Raw genomic sequence first — 22899 nt, 5'->3', positions numbered from 1 at the left:
GCGGGTCCAGCGGCGGTCCAGAACGGCAGCGGTCTGGAACGGGCTCCTGCTCCTCAATCTTGTTGTCTTCAGCCGGCGCCATTTTCCAAAATGGCGGCGAAAAATGGCGGCGGCCATAGACGAACACGATTGGATGGCAGGAGGTCCTTCCGGACCCCCGCTGGACTTTTGGCAAGTCTCGTGGGGGTCAGGAGGCCCCCCACAAGCTGGCCAAAAGTTCCTGGAGGTCCAGCGGGGGTCAGGGAGCGATTTCCCGCCGCGAATCGTTTTCGTACGGAAAATGGCGCCGGCAGGAGATCGACTGCAGGAGGTCGTTCAGCGAGGCGCCGGAACCCTCGCTGAACGACCTCCTGCAGTCGATCTCCTGCCGGCGCCATTTTCCGTACGAAAACGATTCGCGGCGGGAAATCGCTCCCTGACCCCCGCTGGACCTCCAGGAACTTTTGGCCAGCTTGTGGGGGGCCTCCTGACCCCCACGAGACTTGCCAAAAGTCCAGCGGGGGTCCGGAAGGACCTCCTGCCGTCCAATCATGTTCGTCTATGGCCGCCGCCATTTTTCGCCGCCATTTTGGAAAATGGCGCCGGCTGAAGACAACAAGATTGAGGAGCAGGAGCCCGTTCCGGACCGCTGCCGTTCCGGACCGCCGCTGGACCCACAGGTTATTTAACTCATTTGGGGGGGGTTCGGGAGGGTGGGGGATTTAATTTAAAGGGTCGGGGGTGGGTTTTAGGGGGTTTTAGTGTGCCGGCTCACGATTCTAACGATTTATAACGATAAATCGTTAGAATCTCTATTGTATTGTGTTCCATAACGGTTTAAGACGATATTAAAATTATCGGACGATAATTTTAATCGTCCTAAAACGATTCACATCCCTACTATTTTGTCTTGTTTCTTATGGAATAAAAAGGGTTCACGTATCGCCCTTCAGTAGTTAAAACTCTCTAGAGAATCTGGTGGGGTTAATTTTCCAAATTTTTATAGTTATCATGCTTCATACTCCAAAACTGATTAATATGACTGACAAACTCCTTTTGGATTGCTCTTCTTATTGGTTAACAATTGAAAAAGAGCAAATATGGCCCATCCCTGGTTTTTCCTCAGTACACCATTTCCTTTCTCAACCTTTTATTACATTCAACATTTTGGCTTATATGTTGATTAGAATGCACTATTAAAGACTTGACTATTCCATGGAAACTGTCAGCTTTCATAACCTTGTGGTCTAATTCTATCTTTCAAGTTGACCGTGCACCAAAACTCTGGCCACCATGCCTTTAGGCTGTAATATGATCAATTGACCAGTTGTTTAAACAATATCAGATGATACCTTTTGTACAACTGGTGAACACATTTGCATTACCTGTAACTCAGTTTTACATATGACTCCAATTATGTTCATATATTTAGGTCGTTTCAGGTCAGCATTCACACAAATATAACAAGTGGCTCAATTGTTGCAAACACTGATGATAGGGGTCATATAGCTTTATACATTTATAAATACATTAAGAAAACTAAATTTGCTCATTGTAAATGTCTGGAAAAAACCTGGTCCTGTGAATTTTCTTTATCTAAAGATTTTTCATGTATTATTTTTAGAATACTTATTTGCAAGCTTCTCTCTATTCTCATTTAACACAATCTGTGTTTTTATAGCTCATCATATGTTCTGGACACTGAGGACCATATATAGAGCTGGTCTCTCTACAGGTTATAATTGTTAGTCCTGTGTTATAATAAAAGTGACTCTTTCCCATCTTCTATTTCATTGCAGAATCACACATACTTTTTGGACAGAAGTGTGGGTTATGATTTTACAAATGCTGTCTTTGACTTCACAGATAACCTATCATATTGTCATTCTTAAATCTCTGGCCATGCAGCCTGAATTGCCTCATCCGTAGGCTAAATTATTGGACTTTCTGATATCTGTCGCCATTAAATTGGTACTAACCAATCAGAAAATGGCTTCCAATCGTAACATACACTTTTGGTGGAAACCAGTTTGTTTGTTTTATCGGTCTGAGAATGTTGCCATAATTCGTTATAATAGAGTGTTGAATCGGTTTATTATATGGCATTCAATAGACCATTATGTCCATTCATAACATACACTATATCTGTTTTTGTGAATTATATTTATGCTATGCTCTATTTTTTATATATCTGTATATTTTTAATTTCATGTATTTTACCATGTCTATGATCTTTATTATTATTCATTTCTTGTATACTCTGGAAGATATATGCTGGGTTTTTTCCCATATTTGCATGTTATTCCTGGTGTTATTGACATCTGATATTCTTGTTGCTGTAGTTTTAATAAACAGATTTGAACTATACATTGTCTATTTCTTTTGCTTGATTGTATAATTTTCCTACTCTGATGCAGATGTAGTATGTCTGTTTTTGTATTTTATGCTTCTTATATGATTTGTACTTACTATATGTCCTTATATCCTGCCTATTTGTTCAAATATTTATACTATAGTGTCTGAAAACAAAGAGTTAAAAAAACATACAATATGGTAGAAGTTGTTAGTATAGTACAGAAGTATTACTGAGAGGTAAATATTCATTGGTCTGATGAGCCTGTAAGTTACATGGGTAACTTTAACTGGATAAGTGCTGCATATGTCTAATAGCACTTTTAAAAATGATAATTAGTAGTAGTAGTAGTAGTATAATTTTATATGGATATTCAGAAGAAAATGCCTGAATAACTGTTCCACTGAATATAATTGTGTAAGGTTACCAAGGTAACTTTCGGATAGCTATTTTTAAGCCAAATTATCCAGCAAGCTTTAGCTGGGTGATGGAATATGTGGGAGAGAGCGCTAGGGAGTGCTCCCAATTCTGGGAAGATGTGTGCCCTTGGACCATGGTGTGACTGCAGAGAGGAGCTCCGTGGAAGCGCCGTGGCAGGCAAGATGTGTCCAAGCATGGGAGGAGCAGACTGACCACCGCCCTAACCCCACCGAACCTGCACGCACCAGTAGAAACCCAGCAATGCAATGCTTGTCTCTGGGGTAGCCCTCCGGCCATTTGATAGCCCTTTCAGATCTGCCACTAGGGAGCGACAGATGTGGCAGGACGGACAGAGGTTGAGGACAGGCGATGGTACTGGAACTAGGAACAAGAAGGGACCTCGGGCTTGGACAAGACTTGAAGCCTTGAACAAGGCGAGGATACTTGGAATTTGGAGCTTGGAACTCAGACGAGACAAGGACGCTTGGAACTTGGAACTTGGAACTCAGATGAGACGAGGATGGCTTGGAACTTGGAACTTAGAACTTAGATGCAAGATGCTTATACATGGAAGGAAATCAGACATAAACTGAGAAGATGATTCCGGTTACTCAGACGAGGACTTGGTACTTGGAAGGATTCACTCGAAGACTTGGAATTTGGAAAGGCTTCAGACAAGGACTTGGAACTTGGAACTCGGATGGGACAAGACAAGGATTCTTGGAACTTGGAACTCGAATGTGATAAGGATTCTTGGAACTTCGAACTTGGATGAGACCACTTGGAAGGAGCGAGTACAAGGACTCAGGATACTCAGAGACATAGACAGGCACTGCCCTTCAGGGTGCCCCCACACAGCCAACGCGGGCTGGTCACGAACCACCCTGCCTCACAGCAAGCCCCACACAATCTGAAGAGGCTGGCTGCGGACAACGCAGAGAGTGGAACAAGCACAAGACCGAGGCTCAGGACAAAGGAGGAATCCGGGCAGTGCTCGAAGACAGATCCCACTGAAAGAGGACTCCAGCCACCAGGAAATGGACACCGGATTGATATGTATCTACTCCCAGGAAAGGTCAGTTGGAGACGAGGTCCAGGGTGAGCGAAGCTGAACCCGGAGCCAGGAACTGACGGTACTTCGGAATCAGGATTCGGAACAAAGGACATCGGTATCAAGGCTTGGAACTCAGGACATCAAGGTCAGGACTTGGAACTCGGGACTTGGAACATCAGGGCTGGAACATAGGAAATCGGATACGAAAGGACACCAGTACTTCGGAACATCAGGACATCTGGACATCTATGGCATCTGAATGTCAGGGACCTCGAGGGAGGAGGACCACAGGGACGCTGAGACATGACGGACAAAGACATCAAAGAACGGGGACGTATGGACATCTGAAGACAAGGGGACATCAGGACATCCGGAGATAGGGAGATGTCTGGACATGGAGACACAGAGACATCAGGATATCTGGAGTCAAGTGGACGGGATCCGTCAAGAGACTAGGACATGGAATGAAGACAACAACGAAGGTTCAAGAACCATGGATGAAAACAAGGAGTACCAATGAAGAACAGAATGCCTTGAAGAAGCGATGAAGGATCACGGAGGACTCCTGAAATGAAGAGCTGGAACTAATGGTCCAGAAGCAGTCCGACTTCATGACTGACTCCTTGCGAAGGCAAAGACTGACTGAAGGCTGAGCCCTTTTGTAGGGCTGAAGAGGAAACGCCCTGATGACATTATGAAGAGGAGCCAGGAGGACTGGCCCTTTAAATCCTGTGGCGAGGTGCAGCCCTGCATCCAAGGAGGCAGGACTAGGGACAGCAGCCATGCAGAGAAGAGGAAGAAGCAGGTCTGAGGCGTCAGGGGCAGCTCCTGCCCCAAAGAGGAACTGAAGATGGCTCCAGGCTGCGAGGAAGAAAGACTTGAAGGGTGGAGACTCCTCGCACAGGGCAGGAGATGTCATCGGTGGCCTCCGGGCCGCAAAGAGGAGCTCCGGGGTAGCCTCCTGGCTGCAAAAAGAGGACGCTGAGGGCTGCTCCATGCCGCACAAGAAGACGAAGAATGTTGGCGGCCTCCGGGACACATGGAGGCATGGCGGCAAGGCCCGCCATGCAGGAGTGGAACGAGGACAGTCTCCTGACCACGGGAAGCACTGGCAGCGGTCTCCTGGCCGTGAAAGCTGAAGGGCGGCAACTTTGGCTGCACAGCGTCAACATCGACAGCTCCGGCTGCAAGAAGAGTGAGCAGCAGCCCACTGTGGAAGGCAGCAGTGGTAAGATTAGTGGCCTCCAGGCCGCAAGGGAATGGCACCAGGAAGGCTGGCAATGAAGGTAAGTCCGCAGGCAGCATCACGACACTGGGTAGCATTTAATATCAACACTCACCAGCTAAATTTAGCCCCACCTGGGGGAACATCTCCATCCCAGACTTTTTAAATTCTGATTTAATTTTGATACTTGAACAAAACTTAGTTGGGGAGCAAGGGCGATTTTGAAATCTTATTTTTGCCTGGGTAACTCCAAAAGTTATCTGGACAAAACCTTTGAATATTGACTGATCAATTCAAGTCATATTTAAAACAAGCCCCATAAATGATGTCTTTAGCTATAGATTTACATCAGCAATACTTTCCATTGAAAAAGGTAGTCCATCTGAATCCCATCTGCCCCTGCAATGTCACATAGCTGAATTATGAGTTCTGCTTGCACTGAACAATGAGGACTTCAGGAAGGTGATCAGTCTCCCATCAAAAATAATAGTGGGTGATGTTCTGCAATCACAGTTAATTTACAAAAGGCTGCTATGTTTATCTAAGAAAATAGCAGAATCCTAATTAGTTTAATGGTTACAGTAATCTTCTGTACATTTTGGTCTAATTAAAACCTAATTGTACTGGAGTGTAATGCATACCAGAGATAAAATCCTGGGTTTCATTATTCCACATTGCTGTATATATACCATCTTTTATATTGATGTTTTATAATTTGAGTTTTTCTGTTTTCCAGATAACGATCATTGAATTGACAACACAGAGGCTTATTTTCATTTTATTGATGTGGCAATGTATAACTCTATTTTACTTCTTTTTACAGTTATGGGATAGCACTTTCATTGAAGAATAGGAAACAGGAATTTACAGAATTAAATTTGCATGCATACCCTGTATACAAGTAATTTAATTGGAAATAGTAATAAAAATGTTCAACAAAATACTGGTTCTGATAAAATCACAGTAAATACTGAATATTAAAAAAAAAAACCATATGACGTAATGTTATTGTGATCATCAATATTCTAACTGTTTGCAGTTGAAGTGAACTAAAATATCCAACATGGATAATATCAGAGTTCCTATCCATCTCCAGCATTATGATTCCTGAGATTGTTCATTTTTGTAAAGGTAGCAGTACCTGCAAGAGACTGCTGAACTATTGTTGGCATGCCTTTTATGATGATACATACTGCTTAATTAGAGCAACACTAGATGTAATTTCAGTAATTGCTGAAATCTTTCTGTTCCCACAGGCAGCCATTGTATTTATAGCATCTGATAGAAACAGAAAAGTAGAACAGCGTAACAAGCAATGTCGTGAGACGTGAGAGCAATAAATGGAACAAAACCAATTGCAAGAGTTGAAGTCTTGGGCTAAAACTATGCAATTTGGAGTAAAACATTTTTTCTTTACTGACAGGTTTCCAAGAAGAAGGTAACTTTCAAATAATTTCCATGGAAAGAACAATGCTTTGCTCATAGAGAGCTTTTTAAAAATTGCCCACCATATTATCAAGGTAAGAGAATGAGCATAGGTTTTCAATGTGCACACTTTTCCCTGAAGTGAGAACAATCTTGTGGATGGAGTTTGCACTTACATGCATACCTTTGAATTTTCAAAAGTATGCACATCTTCTTTTTTTTTTTTTTTTTCAAATAAAACTACCTGCACAAATTAGCAAGAATACATGTGTGCAGATAGTTTGGGATACATTTCAAAAGAAAACTATGCATGTACTGTCCTTGTAAAAATTAGTGTAAAGTTTACAGCTAAAATGTGCTCACATATTTTGCAATATGGCAACACATAAAATTATCCACAATATGCAATGCACAATTTTGTAGTGCAGAGTGTCCCGGGTAAGACCTTCCTTTATGCTATGGTGAATAATGTTAAATATAGGTGCTAGTTTAGGGTGTATTAGGGAGATCTCAGGTAGTGCCCCAAGGAGATTGTATTTTTGTCCTTTTCCCCTATCCTGACCCCCCAAAAATGTTTTAAAATTACCTGGTGGTCCAGTGGGGGTGCGGGGAGCAATCTCCCGCTCTCGGGCCGTTGGCTGCGCTAATAAAAATGGCGCCGATGGCCCTTTGCCCTTACCGTGTGACAGGGTATCTGTGCCATTGGCCGGCCCCTGTCACATGGTAGGAGCACTAGATGGCCGGCGCCATATTTAAAAATGGCGCAGGCCATGGCCAGAACCGCATAACCACACATTGTGATCAACCCCAAAAACCCAAGCCTTCTTACTACACTCAATGCCAAGTTTTAATGATTTTTTCTACCTCTAATATAACCTATAATGACTCCCCACAGACCAATTGATATGCATGCTACAAAGTTTCAATGCAAAAATGTTATAAAGTTCAATGCTATAATTATATAAAATTCAATGCAATTTTTTATAAACTCTGATGCAAAATGTTACAAAGTTCAATTTAAACCGTCTGAGGAGACTCCCTAAGCCCTACCCACATTCACGCAACCGACAACAGAGGATCATCCCTATCTGTATAACGCCTTGCACACAACTACTAGGCCTGGCACTTTTCTCACTGACTTTATTCAATGCTCAGTCCATCTCTAAAAAATCACACATCCTCAACGACCTCCTAAACGATACTAAACCAGACATCTGTGCTATCACAGAAACCTGGTTAAAAACTACAGATACAGTACTTCTAAATCAGCTACCTACCCAGGCTTATGACCTACTCTCTATTCCCAGGATCAAAAAAAGAGGAGGAGGGCTGCTCCTAGCTGCCAAAAAAGGATTAGGCCTGACCCTACAAGCCACAATTACAACAGCCAACCTCGAATTTGCCCTCTTCAAATCAAAATACCTTCTAATCGGATTGATTTACGCTCCCCCAGGAATTCTCGAGGCAGACCCATCCCCCATCATTGAACTAGCCGCCAAACATCTTAATGCAGGAAAACCAGCGATCCTCATGGGAGACTTCAACCTGCACGTGGACGTCCTACCTCGCTCCACCAACTGCGAAACCCTACTCTCCTCCCTCGGCCACATGGGGTTCAGGCAAATTGTCAACGAACCCACCCACAAGGCAGGTCACACGTTAGACCTCATTTTCTTAAATGAAGGAATATCGTCCGTTAACAATCCATCATGCCTACAGGTCCCTTGGATGGACCACTGAATCATCTCCACGGCTCTAAAGATCATGGAACACCCTCCCCAAACTACACATGCAACCTCAGTCGCCATCAGAAAACCCTGTACTGGAGAAATCCTCAGTTCTCATTTATCCAAAGAACTAGCTCAACTAAACCTCTCAGACGTCAACACTGCCACTACCTCATGGATCAACATCACCAATAGGGTGGCTGATCAAGTATGCCCCATGACCACGAAATTGTTCCATCCTGAAAAGGACAACAGGAAACCCTGGTTCACGCCGGAGTTGAAGTCGCTCAAACAAGAGCTCAATGTAAGGAACACAGGTGGCGAAAAAACCCGTCCACTATTACCCTCTTGGCTTATAAATCTTGCCTAAACTCTTACAGAAACATCATCAATATACCAAGAAAGAATTCTTCTCAAAAAAGATCCACCACTTTATCTTCGACTCTAGAGCTCTGTTTTCCTATGTGTCAGCCCTCACTAAACCAACTACCCCTCTTATACCAGACACACAAGCATCCAACAAAGCCAACGAACTGGCGGTCTACTTTGAGAAAAAAAAAGACACCCTCCTCGCTCCTCTCAAGGTGCCCTCTCCTCAACCGAACTACCCTCCCACTACCAGCACACAACACTCTCACCCAACCCACATGCAATACAAAGCAACTACAGCTTCGATGGCTTCCCTTGAGCAGACGTCCGCCTTAGAAATTGAAAACATCCTTAGGAAGATGAAGCCCTCATCCCACCCACTTGACCACATCCCATCCAATCTACTGTTCTCCATTCCTAACATCATTGCTAAACCGATAGCAGACATTATAAACTGCTCGCTCTCCCAAGGTCAAGTCCCTGACCAACTCAAGCTTGCTATTCTCAAGCCTCTCCTTAAAAAACCTAACCTTCCACCCACTGACCCAGCTAACTTCAGACCAATTGCCAACCTCCCAATGATTGCAAAAATCATGGAGAAGGTAGTAAACAGACAACTATCCGAATTCCTAGAAGAGAATGACATTCTAACCTCCAATCAATTCGGATTTCGAAAGTCACTGAACACTGAATCTCTACTAGCCTCGCTTTCTGATAACATCCTCATCAACCTGGAAAATGGTCAACCTTTCCTTCTCGTCTTACTGGACCTCTCCTCAGCGTTCGACACTGTGAACCATACCTGCCTCATTCAGCGTCTAGCAGATATTGGTATAACAGTTTCAGCGCTCAACTGGTTCAAATCTTTCCTTGAAAACAGACAATACAAGGTCAGGATTAACAACAAAGAATCACTCCCTATCAGATCAAAGCTTGGGGTACCTCAAGGATCATCCCTTTCACCAACACTATTCAATATTTATCTCCTTCCACTCTGCCATCTACTATCTAACCTCAAGCTAACACACTTCCTTTACGCGGATGACATTCAGATCCTCATCCCGATAATGGAATCCCTCCACAAAACGTGGTCTTACTGGAACAGCTGCCTTTCGGAAATCAAAAACATGCTAACAATCCTCAACCTCGTGCTAAATACTAGCAAAACTGAAATCCTCATAATAGCTCCAGACAAGTGCTCTCTATTCAACCCAACTAGTTCCACCCAACTCTCCTTCACATCAATCGACCACACACCACAAGTAAGAGATCTTGGTGTACTTCTGGACAACCAACTCAACTTCACCAAGTTCATAAACAATACTACCAAAGACTGCTTCTTCAAATTGCAAGTCTTAAAAAAATTAAAACCTCTTCTACACTTCCAAGACTTCCGCTTGGTACTACAATCTATCATCCTCCCTAAACTGGACTATTGCAACTCACTCCTCCTGGGCCTGCCACCCAACACCATCAAACCACTTCAGATGGTCCAGAACGTGACAGCCAGAATTCTCACTAACACCAAAAAATGGGATCACATCACCCCTATCCTCCAAAATCTTCACTGGCTGCCGGTAAAATTTAGGATACAATTTAAATCCCTCATGATGATTCACAAGGCTCTTCACAACATCTCCCCCCTCAACCTATCCTTCCAACTACAGCAACACGTCTCCAATAGACCGATCAGAAGTGCATACCAGAACATGCTTCACACCCAGCCAACAAAAACCTCATTGAGGAAACGAGCTCTGTCCACTGCAGGTCCCCATCTTTGGAACCTGCTCCCACCGGACCTCCGCCAAGAACCATGCCTTCCGACATTCAAAAAGAAGCTAAAGACTTGGCTATTCACTCAAGCTTTCCCTGAGAGCTAAAATCTGGTGAAGCGACAGACGATATACCTACCTCTGTACATATGTTCCTGATTTATGGTTCCTGATTTATGGTTCACAGTTACATTTAATTGAGTTTATGAAAGTTCTCTTTTAATAGTTTTCCTGTATACTTGTGTTAATGTATTCTGCCTTGAGGCGACTGTTTTAATGTATTTCCGCCCTGGAGGCGACTGTTCAGTTCCTTGTAAACCGGTGCGATATGTATTCTTTACAGGAACATCGGTATATAAAAATTAAAAATAAATAAATAAATAAATAAAATGTTACAAAGTTCAATCTAAAATGTTACAATGTTTCAATGCAAAACAAGAAGTCTACATTGTTAGACTCCCCTGTTACACTGTAAACCGGTGTGATATGTCCGATGAACATCGGTATAGAAAAAACCAAACAAACAAATAAATAAATAAATAATAACTGTCTAGCTAAATTGCTAACTAAGGCCTAGATTTATCATTTTCTATAAATTGAGAGAGAGAGAGAGACTCAGTGAAGACCAATAGGTCACTTTACTATTTATGCCACTGTAATAGGGGGAACTGTTACCTCGGGTGGGGGTTTGGGGGTTGGGGTAGGCCGAGGGAACCCCTTTTACAAACACAGTAAGAGGTATGACCTGCAAAGAATATATCAGTGAACATTTTCGGGTGAATTTTCAAAGGGCCGCGCGTGTAAAAATCGGGACTTACGCATGCTGGCCGGCTGCCGGTGCCTGTAACTTGTTTCTGCTCCAGAGGAGCAGTAAATAATAAAATAAAAAATTTAGGGAAAGGTAGGTCAGCTTTAGGAGGTGGGGAGGAGAGGGAAAGAGGGAGGAAGTGTAGGTAGAGGGTTAGGAAAGTTCCCTCCCACTCCGCTCTTTAATTGGAGTGGACTGCGAGGGAACTGGGGAAGGCCCGATTGCGTTGCCGTGTGTATTATACAAAAGTTTTCCCCCCTGCGCATGCTGCTCACATGAACGTGTGGATTTTAAAATCCTTCGCTCATGTACACAAGTTTATCCGATTTTATAACATGCACGAGCCAGGAACCGCGCACATGGATGGCTGCGCACTAGTTTGAAAATCTACCCCTTTGTGTGGTTTTGAGTACTGAAAGGGAAAAGAGAACTAGATTTGTACAATGTACTCTCGGCCTAGCTTGATTGAAGCAATGTAGAGAATCTCTCTCTCTCTCTCTCTCGCTCTCATCAGCCCAAAATGCGATATAGGCCTGTCTGGGCACTTCTCAGCGTGAGATGTGAAAATATCGCGGGTGTGATAAATTTAACATTAATTGCGGTAAAATAGCTATTCTATACAGTATAAGGAAAATTACCCTAACTATGCCCCTTTTTTTATCTTGGGCATTATTCTTGTGAAATTTATAGCAAAATGATAAATCTAGGCCTAAGGTAGCTGGATAAGTTAGACTTGTGCCACTGAATATCCTGGGCAAGGTAGCATGATATGCTTATCCGTCTAAGTTTAGACCTGCTTAATAGAAGATTAAACTTATCCTGGCCAGATTAGGCTGAAAATCAGCATTTATTGAGCAGGATTGCAGCTGAATATGGATCTCATTATGATTAGCTTAAATACTTTACATAAGAACATAAACATAAGAACATAAGATATGCCATATTGTGTCAGACTAAGGGTTCATCAAGCCCAGTATCCTGTTTCCAACAGTGGCTAATCTAAGTCACAAGTACCTGGTAAGCACTCAAACATTAGATAAATCACAAGCTACAATTGTTTATTAATTACTGTAATAACATTTTATGGATTTAACCTCTAGGAACTTATCCAAACCTTTTTTAAACCCAGTTACACTAACTGCTGTAACAGCATCTTCAGGCAATAAATTCCACAGCTTAACTATAAACTGAGTGAAAATAATTGTCTGATTTTTTTTTTTAATTAGCTACTTGCTAACTTCATGGAGTGACCCCTAGTCCTTCTATTATCAGACAGAGTAAATAACCGATTTACATTAACTTGTCATGTCCTTACATTATTTTGTAGTCTTCTATTATATCCCCCCTCAATCGTCTCTTCTCCAAATTGAACCGCCCTAACTTATTTAGCCTTTCCTCATAGGGCAGTCGTTCCATGCTCCTTATCATTTTGGTCACCCTTCTCTGCACTGATCCCAGAGCTGAGGCCTACATCCAATCTTCCAAATGTCTTGTCTGGGGACATAAAACATTACAAATTGATGTTGTCTGCCTGGAGGATGGTGCTGGATTGACATCATTGCATCACCTGCTTCCACAGTGGATGCTGCCATTTTGATATACAGTCCCTGAGGCTGGCCCTAGGCCTTGGCAATGGTACCTGGTTTTGGGGCAGGGCCCCAACACCAGGCCTATGACTCAGCACTGAAATCAGGGCTCAGAGCTAGGTCTTGGCAACAGGACAATGACTCTGGGCCATACCCAGGCACCAGTTCATGCATTGGTGCCAGGACAAAGGATTCAGGGCTGGGTCCCAGTGTGAACTTAGGCCCTGATGCTGGATCTAGACCTCAGAACTGAGCTCCAGCACCAGATCTTGGCATCAGGGTTGGTACAAGACCACAGAGCTGTGCCTTAGCACCAGAGCCAGGCCTCAGGGCCAGGCCTCGATGCCAGGACCAGGCCTCTGTGCTGGGTCCTAGCCTTGGCACTGATTCCTGGTGCAGGGTCTAGGCTCAGTGCCAGGACCAGGCTTCAGCATTGGATTTGGGCTTTAGACCCATCCTAGTTCTAGGACTTGATGCTAGCCCCAGAACTCGTTGACAAGCCTGGGTTAATTTTTGGCCCTGGATGTCCCTACCAGGGCTTTTGGAGGACTTTGTTTTTAGTGGGGTTTTTTTCTTTTTTCTTTTGGGGTTTATTTTCTAGTTTAATGCTTTTGGTTTGGAAAAGAACAGAACTGAAAAGAAATTAAAAGAACTAAATCCTTGTTAAAAAAAAAAAAAAAAAAAAAGCTGAAACAAAAAACAAACCAAGGGGGTTATTTTCCAACCTGCATTATGGGCTAATTTAGAAAAGGGGTGGAGTTTAGGGCAGGATTTCTAGCACTTTGTGATGTTTTTGCTCATAGCATTGTTTGTCTTTTAAGCTACCTGCCACCACAGGAGAGAGAGAGAGAGAACCTAGCTATAATGCCCTTCTAGTAGTTAGGTATTTATACCTCTATATGAGGCCCACCTAGTTACTCGAGGTGAGGTTTAGGTATTAGTGTAGGGGTTAGGGGCCACTTTGACATTCAGAGTGAGACGTACAAACAGAACAGTGCACTCTTGTGATGATTTGCGATTTGATATCTTTTGGAGTGAAGGACCCAAAGATGAGATTTGTAAAGCTTGATGGACTCTCTACCAGAGAAACACAGCTTGAGTACCTGACTAAATGAAAAAAATATCTATAAAACAGACTTAAATTTTGATATGACACCAAAAGGGTGATGGGTACACTTAGGGGTAGATTTTAAAAGGTGCGCATAGGCGTACATGTGCATGTGCTACCCGGTGCGCACACATGTATGCTCGATTTTTTAACATGCGTGCGCAGGCACGCACATGTTATAAAATCGGGAGTCGGCGCATGCAAGGTGGTGCACAATTGTGCAGCTTGCATGCGCTGAGCCACGCTGCCTTTCCCCATTCCCTTCCCCCTAGCCTGACCTTTCCACCCCTTCCCCCAATCTTTCCCCCTTAGCCCTACTCTAAACCCCCCTGACCTTTGTCATACCTTTTGCGCCTGCCTCTGGGCAGGCACAGGTTGCGCGTGTGGGCAGGCTGCCAGCATGCGATGCTCCGACACAGCGTCAAATGGCAGCTGAGTCGGAGGCCTCTGGCTCCTCCCCTGCCCTATCCTTGGACCGGCCCGCCCCATCCATGCCCCACCCCTGGACCGCCCCTTTTTGCAAGCCCCAGGACTTACACGCGTCCCGGGGCTTTATGCTCATCGCCGGGCCTTTTTAAAATAGGCCGAGCGCGCATAACCCCCCCCCCCCCCCCTACGCGCGTAAATCCTCTGGATTTACGTGTGCAGGGCTTCTAAAATCCGGCCCTTATTGTTCTTCAAATGATAATACTTATTAACACACAACAACTCACCCTACAAGACTAAATCAGGAAAATTGAGTAGAAATCTTTTTGTTGAAGTACCAAATTCGCAATATTCAACAGCCGAAGAGTATAGATAGCTGCATTTCCTGTCAGTGTTTCAAAGGTGTTTATTGTCATTATGCAGCAGATCTCTGTCTGTCATGATGATTCATCTATTAGATAAGGTAATATGGGGGTCTTGAAATTATAAAGTTATAGAATTTAGTGTGATCTGTTTACGGATTTGTGTTATGTATGAGTAATTTAGAGGATTATTCAATACTACATAAGTTGAGGGATATATTTATTTGTATGTGATGTTTAAGGCAAATTTTAGCTTGTTATTTTAATGTAGGGAGGATGCATGAGAATAAGGTTTGAATTGAGTTTCTTATTAATCTTGTAGTGGAAGTGCACATCATAGGCCTAGATTCATCATTCTACTATAAATATAGCGGAATGATGAGCCGTGGTGAAAAAAAAGGGCGGGGGGCAGTATTGAGCAGGTGGCTGCATCGCAGCAGTGCATTCTCACCTGCCACGGTTGCGGTGAGCTGCACACTATTGCTCCCGTAGCGCCAATGGGAAAGCTGTAGGTCTTTACGGTACTGCTGCCGGCGATAATGTCAAAAACATTATCACCTGCAGTGCTACCGGCCCCTCATTTTCCTAAACCCCACCTAAACTCCTCCCTTTTCCCTCATTTAAATTTTGAATTTGCAGTGAGGCAGTTATCATGTGTGTTAGAGCGTTATCACACACAATAACGCCCTAACGCACGAGATGATGGCCCATCGCAATTTGAAGATTGACCCTGTAAATCAGTAAACAGTTGAAAATGACCAATTTGAAATGAAGCTGGAGATTGGAGATTTGACCCGGTTTTGATGAAATTCAGTTGAGAACATTCCTCCATTAAGGTTGTTGAGACAGAGCTGATTGCTGCTTCCCCCCTGAGGATGCCGGTGGTAGTGTGAAACGAAGGCTTTTCTTAGGGCTTTATCATCATGCAACAGCTTGGAGAAAAATGGATTTCCTAGAACATTTCCATGTTTTCAAGAGAAACTGTTTCAGGTTCCTTTACTGCCAAAATATTGGCGCTAAAATTTGTGTTTTGACAAATCAAACATATTTATTTGTGGATTTACAAAGACTGTTACAGCGCATTAATGTAAGATAAATAGAATAAGATCTTCTAGTGGAACGAAACAGATGACAGACTGAATTTACAAACTGAATTTGAACAATGGCATTGTAAAGTATGAAAATATTACAGTTATTTGAATGTACTTCATGAACGTTTGCATATATTTTGCTGGTTGCCATTTGGTTTGTCATAAGAGCGATATACATAGGGATAGGGATAGTTTTGTATATTGTTTTATAATTTGGTGTGAGTGAGAGAGTGAATGATTTGATAATGATTTTTTGCCTTGTATACTTTGTATTGAGAAATTTGGTATGTTTAAATTTCATGGAGTAAAACAAGCATTTTAAATATTTAGGAGTACATTTTAAAAGATGCACATGGTTCCCAGCGTGCGCAAATGGACATGCCACTTATATAACATGCACGTGTCACCACATTCATGTTATAAAATATGATACTGAACGCCCATGTGTGCCCGATTTTATATTGGCGCGTGCATGTGCGGGCAGGTTGCGTCTCGCCTGCACAAAGGGGGGAACTTTCTCAAAAAATGTGCGGCGACGTAATCGGGCCTACCCCAGTTCCCTCCTAGTCCGCACCAGTTAAGTAGCAGAATGGGAGGGAACTTTCCTATCCTCCTACCTAACATACCCACCCTACCAACTCTTCCTACCTTTCCCACTCTCCTCTCCAACCCCTACACCTACCCTATCTACCCTCATTTTTCTTGTTGCTGAACTTACCCACTCCTCCGAGCAGGAGTAAGTTCTGTGTGCTGGCCAGCTTCCAATGCATGCTTCCCTGGACAGGGCCTAATGGCCGTTGTCCCAGCTGGCCCCTGCCCCACCCATCCCACCCCACCCCCAGTCTGGCCTGCCCCTTTGACAGAGCTCGGAAGATACACATGGGACTAGGCCATTTTTAAAATGTGCTCGGCATGCGCACAGCCCATCCACGCACATATCTCCCAGTTTTTGTGCACTCCAGGCTTTTAAAATGAGGCCTTGTCTGAGAAAATATAACATTTATTTGTAGTTTGCAGAAACTAGTTGATAAAGATTTTCATATATTTAATGTGGGAGGAGGATTGGTTTTTGTATTGATATAGCATATTAGACTTCTCTCAGTCACATATTATTTGTGCCAAGTATAGTTTTTTACTGCATAAATATGGGAGAATTTTCAAAGGGCTGCGCGTGTAAAAATTGGGACTTATGACTTGGCTAGGCCCTGCGCGCACTGTGCGCATTTTCAAAAGGGCATGGCCACAAGTGTAAGTGCCAATACACGCACAAGTGCCGGGCCTTGAAAAAGGGGTGGGCCATAGGCGTGGTCTCGGTGGGGAGGGGCGAGGGCAAGATTGGGGCCAGCTGGTACAGTAGCCATTAGCCGCTGTTCCGGGGAAGCGTGCACCAGCATCTGGCCAGCGCACGTAACTTGCTTCTGCTCCAGAGGAGCAGTAAGTAACAAAATATAAAATTCAGGGAAAGGTAGAGTAGGTTTAGGGGGTGGAGAGGAGAGGGGAAGAGGGAGGAAGTGTGGGTATGGGGGTAGAAAAGTTCCCTCTCAGTCAGCTGGGAGGGAACTGTGGAAGGCCCAATTACATCGCCACACGTTTTTTATGAAAATTTGCCCCCACTGTGTCCGCCGCCCGCACATGCACATGCAGATTTTAAAAACCGGCATCCATGTGCGCACAGCCATCCAATTTTATAACATGCACGCACCGGTGTGTGCATGTTATAAAATTGCCACGTCCATGTGCGTGTGTGCCAGGAACCGCACACATCCGGACAGCCGTGCGCTGCTTTGAAAATCTACCCCATATTGTTTTGATAAACTCTAATCCGGACTGGAAAGAAAGCTAAGGGTAGAAACTCTTTCTAGTACAGGAGTGGTATTGAGGAGGTAGTATCAAAAAAGTCTTCTTCTCCAGCGCTTTGGCTGGCTAAGGAAAGAAAAAGCTTCTGAGGCGGGCTGACTCTGAAGGGGGTGACAAAAATGAGAGATAAAAATGCTACAAATTGAACAAACAATAGTTGCCAAACTAATTTTACATCTATAAAATCTCTGATGAAAATGTAATAAAATGACTAAATATGCACAGAGGTCAGAAAGATCAGAACTTTTACCATTTAAATGGTCTTTATATACCTGTTAAGCAATGTATCTTTCAAGCAAGAAACTTCACTAGCTTAGTAACAGTTTTTTCATAAATATACTGTAGTACCACTGGAACTTTGGAATCTTAGAACATGAATAGTTGATCATCTTTTTCTTATCAAAAGGTAAAGCATTGACCTTCACTAAGGTACAAGTTTTCCCTCAACCATGATCTACAGAATAGAAATTTGAACAACTTGGGTAGCAGCCAGCAGCTTGTTCTGTCATACACAGTCAAGATACTAGCATGGCACTGGGCAAATTTAGAAGGGCAGGACAGGAGGAGGACAGGTAAAAGAAACCGCTGAATGAATCATAAGTTTAACTTGAAGTCAGTATTATGAGTACTTGTCAATGTTATATCAGTTTTCTGTCTGTAATTTAAACCACATACACTAGGAATAAGAAAATAATATTTGTATTCGTCAGCAATAACAGTTCCCTGCTTTAACTTTCAAACTATATGTTATCGCACAAACTGATATTAAGTTTATTCCCTGATCAGATTTGACAATTTGATTTGAGATTTTCATTCCTTACAACATTATGGCTTAATTTTCAACATTTTATGCTCCACAAAACTACTGCAAATCAGTTTCATGCTGAAACATTTATAACACTATCCTTATAAAAGCCTAAAGAAATGTAATCAATTTTTTCTTGCAGAAGTTTTGGATGCATATACCTTTTTGTATAATAAATACATTGCTATGTCAGTGTTTTTTCTTTCAAACCTATAGCTTTTGTTTTTGCAATGTGAGGCAAAAAAATCTTTCCTGTACACTCATTCTCCTAAATAGTGGCTTGCCAATATTTAATTAACTATCTAACAGCTATTTTTTTTTGTTTGTTTTTTTTATTGAATTGTAGCTTAAAGTAGAAATTATGTTTCTTTTCAAGATATATATACTCAGTCACATATACTTTAAATTTCAACTTTTATTTTGAAAATCATAATGCAATTGCACAACCAAAAGTTTGTCCTCCAAAACTGGAACAAAGGGTTAATGGATAAATTCATTTTTGTAGAAGAACAATCTATAATACCATTAGCAAGCAACACTGTTCACGAAGTTCAGGAATGGGAAAACTGTCAAAGTAAAGCATGGAAAAGTGCATGTAGATTCTGAAACATTGTCATTGTGAATCAATTTGAAAAGTATATTGTTTCTTCTTACAGCAACCCTGCATATGTAGTTGGCACTGCTGTTATACAACTATATTAAATGAATCTTTCTGTCAAGTGCTCCAATAGTTTCTTCACTTGTCCAATTTGAAAGGATAGGGAGAAATAATTTCTTCTACAACAGTTTCAGTGAAAGAAATAAATTGATATAAACTGAGTATCTCCAGCAACATCTGAGTATCCATCTAGATGTAATGTCTTCTTTCCACTTGAGCAGATATAATCAATGAGCAAGCTTTCAATATCCTTAGACACAAGTTCAATCTGGTGCTTCATTGTTTTGTCTGAGATGTACTATTCTGAGCTTTGACACAGATCACATCTTGGCCTTCTAGTTCCCTGCAAATACTGATGACAAAAGCATCAAAATGTTTTTTTGATGCATAATGCAACTGTGTGTACACATTTCTGTCATTCAAAATCTATGTTAAATGAATTACTATTATACCACTAGGAGCAGGATGTGTACAAGTGCCATTATGTTTTGACTAAAATCAGTCTTTGTTCTCTTCAAATCATTGATGCAGTAAGAGAACTAAGAACCACTGATAGAGGATGTGGAAAAAGCAAAAAATGTTGGAAAGGATGAATAGAATACAGCATGTATCAATGACTGTTATCTTTTTAGGTCATGATAACTTTCACTGGACTAAGAAAGGAGAAACTGCAATGCATGCGCTTTGGGACCATACAGGTTCTTTCCTCAAAGAGTGCATCTCTAGAAAGGACCTAGGTGAACTCAAAAGAACATGTCCTAAAATATTTTTTATTAGTTCAATAAGAGGTATCATATACTAGGTAGATTCCCATTTTCTTCTAGACCAAAGTATCTAATCAAAATGTGTATTAAACACAATAAAATATATATTAATCCCTCTATTTAAGAACTTTTCTATAACAAGTGTTATAGGTAGAGAGTGCATCAAGCTAGGGCGAGATTACATTGTAAAAATCTTTGTGTCCCTTTCCTTACTCCAAATCACATCAAATCTTCACAGATGTGTACTTTGCTGCTCATACGTCTCACTGTGCATGTAAAACTGGCCCCGGAACCCTATACCACCACCAAAACCTCTCCTCGAGTTACTAATTGACCCTCCTATAGTGATATAAATAGTTAACTGAAAGCCTTATAAAATGTCTCCCTCTCCCTCTCAAGAAAGCTTGAAGGCCACAATGTGAGGTAAGGCCTATATAGGGCACAAGGGAAGGAGCAAGATATAAGAAGGCTTGGAGGCCACAAGGCATAGAACAAGGTAAGACAGGCCAGGTCAGAGAGCCAAGGGTGACTCCATGAAATAGCATCATGGTTCTGGCAAGGCAGAGATAAATGAGGCTGGAGCTTGGGTGTGCTCCAAGTAGCAAGGTGGAGCTTGGCAAGGCTGGAGATGCAGATCACTGAGGACCCCTGGTGGATAGGAAGCTGTACTACAGACCAAGTCAGATGGCCAGTGAGGAGATGGCTCAGGTAGCTTAACTCACTGTGGGCCACTGCTGGTGAGTAGGTATCACATTGGGCTGGATCATGGCATGGTGAGACTGCATAGCAGGTGAAACTGTGACAGCCCCCAAGACTCAAAATTTATTATTTATATTGCTAGGAGAGAGGAGGGGAATAAGGTGAACTCCATGCCTGTCTAGCCTGAAGCCTTTGAAAATCTAGAGGATGCTTGAAGTACATTATGTGTGAAAAGATAGATGTTTCAAAAGTCATATTTGGCCATCTTATGCCATTTTCAAGGTAACATTGAGCAGTGAGCATCACTGCCCATCAAAGGAACAGATCATTGTTTTACCTCCTTCTCTCCATGGTATCCCAGACATTTGCATTCAGATCAAGACTCTTCTCAAGTCTCTTCAACAAGTACTGCCTTCACTGAACTTCCAACAATGGTAGTTTAGTTAGCCATAGCATGACATAGTGACAGTGCCAGCCTCAACAATTGAGATGGGGGGGAATGGGGACGGGTCTAGCAGCAGTACAGTCTAAAGTTGAAACATCATTTGTTCAGGTTCACTCACTGGTGTTACTCCCTCCTTCTGTGATATCCAGGCAAAACACCAAACTAAAACAAAACAACAGTAATAAAACTTTGAAAAAACAAGAAAAAGTATCCCAGAAGCGGTCCAAAATTCCTTGTCATTATTGGTAGTTCAAATCAGGAAAACAGCACCAAAACAAGCTAGAAGCAGAGTCAGTGAGAGCTCAGATTTAACAAAAAGCAGTCAAAAAATCCTAGCAGTAGTGTGTGCATGTTACGGCTGATGATAATAAAAACCTATCGCATCCAGCCAGTGGCATAATAATAGCTAATCCAAAAAAAAATGTGAGAAGTAATAATATCAACAAATGAGTTGCAGCATATTTTGATCTAGTCATACTAATAGTAAGAATGTGCATTAGTTTGAAACAAATGGCATTTTTGTTTTGTTTTGTTTAAATGAAACACATGGACAATGCCCCTAAAAATAATGAATGTTTTCAATTGCAGTCATTTTTGGATCCCTGTCAGATTTATGAGGCAAGAAAATCTGTTTTTTTTTTCTATTCAAGGCAAGCCACGGAAGCTACACAGAGTGGAGCCAGGGTAAGAGAAGTTAAAGAAGGAACAGGACCAATTTAGATCAAGCATTTTTTTTTCTACCTGTCTATCCCAGCTGGCACCTGCATGGATTGTCAATGAGTTCCTCAGTGTTTTAACCTGAAACTGAAAGCAAAATGTAAATTTGTTCAGTCATTTTGCTCCCTCGTTTCTCTGATAAGAGTTTATACAGATAGGTTGTGCTTCTGAACTTCTCTCTTAGAGCCAATGAAAAAAGTTGGAAAAATTATTTAGAAAGGCTAGGAAGGAAAAACATAAAGCAAGGTGAACTGTGCTGTTTCCTGTTTTCCCTCAGTGTCCCTGAGTGAGAGGAGACTGCAATTTTCTGTCTGCTCATGGTTATATAGTTACAGTATTATTAAACAGGCAGAAATAAGTGTGTGTCTCTGTGTGCAATTGCAGTGCAGTGGCCACTTCACTGGTCAGGTAGAGCAACAAGCAGTAGATATGGTGGTAGCATGAGCTGCAACAACTATTGGGAAAAAAAAGGGAAGGTCTTTCTTTCAAAAGGACCTTGGGTAAGCAAAGTAGCACAACCGATAACAGTAAAAAGACCAGGAATCTCCCCACTCAAGATAAAGAGAGATTTTTTTTTTTTAAGCAGTAGTAAACTACAGACAAGATAGAGTAAGAAGACGCTCATACATAGCTAAAAAATAGATAAAAATAATAATACACAAAAGCTAACAAAAATGAACCTAATATGAACACAGGTATAAAAATCACATATAAAGTTATTATACAAAAAACATGAGATTAAAACACAAGAAGTTAAAACACAGAAATAAACCTCAAAAAATGTAGAACGAAGGAATAACTATTATTGATTACTCTTTGATTGGAAATCTTCTCATCACTATGCAAAAATACACCTATTAATAATAAAAAAAATTAAAAAAGTAATACAGGAGATAAAACACTTAAAAAACATAGGCCTAGATTCATCATTTTGCTATATATATAGCAAAAATAGTGCCCATGATGAAAAAAGGGGCATGGCTAGGCTAATTTTCCTGGTACTGCATGGGTATTTTACTGCAACATGTGTTAAATTTATTGCATCCGTGTAAATGACCAGATAGGCTTTTACCACAATTGGTGTTTTGGGCTGCAGGTGAGAGAGAGAGAGAGAGACTCTGTAGAAACTCACCAAAAGTTTACTATTTATACCATTGTAAGAGGAGGCACTAGTAACTCGGAGTGAGGTTTGTAGTGTGAGTTGGGTTTTGTCGGGCAGTTTTACATGCACAGTCATATGTACGAACAG

The sequence above is a fragment of the Rhinatrema bivittatum genome, chromosome 6 (assembly GCF_901001135.1).
Source record: "Rhinatrema bivittatum chromosome 6, aRhiBiv1.1, whole genome shotgun sequence".
NCBI lineage: Eukaryota > Metazoa > Chordata > Amphibia > Gymnophiona > Rhinatrematidae > Rhinatrema > Rhinatrema bivittatum.
This window is presented reverse-complemented; position numbering follows the sequence as displayed.